This window comes from Solanum dulcamara, chromosome 6 (assembly GCF_947179165.1).
Source record: "Solanum dulcamara chromosome 6, daSolDulc1.2, whole genome shotgun sequence".
NCBI classification, from domain to species: Eukaryota; Viridiplantae; Streptophyta; class Magnoliopsida; order Solanales; family Solanaceae; genus Solanum; species Solanum dulcamara.
In genome coordinates this window covers 38,043,292-38,046,865 of record NC_077242.1, presented here as the reverse complement: position 1 = coordinate 38,046,865, position 3,574 = coordinate 38,043,292, and the positions used below count along the sequence as shown (strand labels likewise).

The 3,574-nt window shown below is 39.4% G+C and overlaps 1 pseudogene; it reads right to left on the bottom strand.

Moving 5' to 3' along the window:
- Positions 1-665: 665 nt before the first annotated feature.
- LOC129893702 (5S ribosomal RNA) lies at positions 666-785 on the bottom strand (annotated as a pseudogene).
- Between the last annotated feature and the right edge of the window lie 2,789 nt (positions 786-3,574).

Below are 3,574 nucleotides of genomic sequence, written 5' to 3'. Positions count from 1 at the left end.
ATAATTAATAGATAGAATCCGCGGTATCTGAGACCGTGCAAAGAACCATGGGTGCCTACATAAAAGAGTGAATACGTTAAAAGAGTAGGATTAAGAAAACTAAGGGACGCGAAATGGGTAGTAGGGTCGTGTTTGAGTAAAGATTAAGATATGGCAATAGCGTTATTGGTCGCTGATATCGGGACGTAGAAGTAGCAAGGAAAATAAAAAATTTCCTATGGTAGGAAATGAGGAGACCAAGGAGTATGTAAAAGAAGAAAAGAAAGAAGTAGGACAAAATAGCATTAGCATAAGCAAGTCCTAGTGTGAAGTCGATATGTAAAGCAAGACGGGACGGGAGATGAAAAGACTTTGTTTACCAGATACCAGTGGTATAAGAGTAGTTGTGCAACCTACGAATAGTTATATATAACATAAGACCAAGCGGAGGAGTACATGATGAAAAGAAGTTGTGATATTTTGGAGACGTTATAGAGAAATACGAAGAGAAGTTAAATCAAATGGCCAAAAAGGACACGGTCATGGTTGAATTAAAGATCTACCCAACACCGGTTGTAAGAGAGAAGAAGAGAGGACAAGGCAAAACATGAAGACTAGAGAGAAAATGCTAAGGTAAATCTTAGGCTAAGATGAGTGCCTTCACACATTATTGCAAGGATGGCAATGGAACGTGACACGAGGACTTCCCGGGGGGGTCACCCATCCTAGTACTACTCTCGCCCAAGCACATTTAACTTCAGAATTTTGGTGGGATCCTGTGCGTTAGTGCTGTAATGATCGCACGAGATGAAAGAATCTGAACTAGCGGCGAAGCAATGACACAAGATTATGTACCTAGAGTGTTATAAGTTATGATAAGGGAATTGTAAAAGAGCTTAAGCAAAACAAGAAGGATTAGCCGATTACTAATAGATGGCACGCTTGTATGCCATAGTTCTTCAACATAATACCAGTTAATGATAAGGCAACCCACAAAACGGCTATACAGGTCATTGTGTGAGGGGACTTCAGCACAACTTGGTAGCCAACTCTGATGGGCAAAGAGCAAAACCCAAAAGGCAAGGGTACTAGTTGATGTTATCTAAAGAAGGCAAGAAGTAATATACGAGGTCGAAGATTCCACAATACAACCTTGGCTACAAGAATCACTTTGCACTCCCTGGACAGATAATTCTATATGGAATGTTATCCGCAGATTAACAATATTAGCCCATGTTCCTTCAATCAAGGACTACCTATCCAGTCGATATTATGTAAAATTATAGGTTAAGAGGGTGGTAGGACCTTATGGAGTCCCCATATCTATTGTACCAGATAAAGGAGCCCAAGTTACAGTTAACTACCAAAGATCAGTCCGCGAAAAGATTGGAAAGACAGATAGGTCTTCGCACACCATTTTACCATCAGACTGATAGACATACTAAGCTTGGTAGATACACAGTAGACGATGTGTTGCGGGTCTATATGGTTGACCCCAAAGGTAACACGGATAATTGCCTACCACCTCTCAAGAGTACTTATGATATTAACTATCATTCTAGTATTTAGGTGGCCTCGTGTGAGACTTTGTATGGAAGATAGTGTAGGTCGCCAATTGGTTGGTTTGCTATTAGTAAAACATGACTAATAAGACTATACGTGGTTCAATAGGCAGTATAGAAGGTGAACCTTATTCGGGAGAGATTATTAGCGGCACAGAGTCGACAAAAATCATATGCTGATAATCGATGTCGATCTCTAATGTTTTAAGTTATAATTAAGAACTCTTAAAAGCGTTGTCCATAGAGAAAGTGATGAGAGCCAATAAGAAAGAGGACCTTAGTCCAAGATGCATTGACCTTATTAGATCCTCCACCGAATAGGCAAGGTTGCCTACGAGCTGGACTTACCAGCAAATCTGGAAGCGATACATCCAGTCTTCCATGTATCAATATTTTGCAAGTATATTGGTAATCCAACCCGGGTATATCCCGTACAGGGTATCCAGGTCACAGAAGAGTTAACCTACGAGAAACAACCTATCGCCATCCTGGGTTGGTGAAGTAGAAGATTGAGAACTAAGAATGTAGCTTCCGTCAAAGTATTGTGGCAAAATAAAAATCGTGAAGAGATGACTTGGGAAGTGGAGGAGGAAATGAAACACAAGTATCCATACCTACTTCTTACGCTATAAGTAATCCCAACCTTTGGTACTCTGATAGTGATAGCTCGATGAAAGTATATGTTATTGTAATGGAACAGAAAAACTCTCCATATAGTCTGTATAAGATCTTGAGAAAGGTTTTGGTTCACATTTGAGGACGAATATTCTAAACGGGGGAAGGATGTTATACCCCGTACTTTTGTACCTTAGAACATGTTCTTGTCTCTTGAAAGGCTCTTAAGTTTCTTGGAAGGATCATAAGCCTCTTAAGTTTCTTAAGGTTTCCTAAAGTTTCTTAAAGCTTCTTAAAGCTTCTTAAGACATTTTAAGAACTATTAAGCTTCTTAAGAGTTACCATGTGAGTCGGATAATCTATAACGCTATCAAACAACTCTAAGTAAAGGAGAATATGATACCCCATAGTAGAGAAGATTGTAAATAAAGTTAGAAGAATCCAGAAGAAGTTGGATACCAAACAATGAGTCGTAGGACTCGACTTATTTACGTAAGCTTCCAACTTGGAAATCTTACATACTTAAGCTACAATTTTATTGGTGTGAAGTGAGCTCTAACAATTGAAGTGTCTAAAGTAGCCTGATTTGGTGACCCTACAATTACGTATCAAGGATTACATAGGTTCATAAAAGAAGATGAGATTATAAACCCACGAGGGGAAAAAGAAAGTGCCACATGGTAGCATGGGAGAGTGCCATATGGCAGCAGCTGGAGAGTGCCATGTGGAAGCAGCTGGAGCAAAGGGGTGGTACCTCACATGCCACATGATATCCCATGATTGGAGGAAGGGATATGTTGGCCCAATAAGAGCTTGACACATGTCACTACTTAGGGCTTGACATGTGTCACCACTTAGGGGTTGACATGTGTAACCCCCCTAAGGTGGCCTATATATATATATATATATGTTTGATGACTTTAATTCATCCTTATCCTTTAAGCTTCATCTTTATCCAAAAATGATTCAACAAAAGAAGAGAAGAGAAAACTTGAAGCTAGAGAGAGAGAGCTACGGTTTTGGGGAAAAAAAGGTGAGTTCTTCGATTTCGCTACGTGAATTAATTATCTAGGGTGTACCAAGATGCTATTAAGGTTTTAGTAATGAAAGTTTATGGTTTGTATAAGCCCAAAACGTTAGCAAACAGCCACGAAATTTTAGGAGCGCTAAAGGAACTTCCGAGGCAAGTTTCGACGAGTTTGATGATTTTCGGGCAAGGTATAGACTTCCCTTTCAAATTGGAGTTTATTATGTTTATATGAGGTATATTAAATGTCTTAAAAAATGTTGTAAGTGGAAAAATTATATAAGGATGCTTGACATTAGAAACAAACTAAATTGAAGTGGTTATAGCTAAATCCAAGTCGAGTAGTGGGTTGTCGTTGTCATGCTGCGGGTGCAGCTGGTTGGGTTGCATG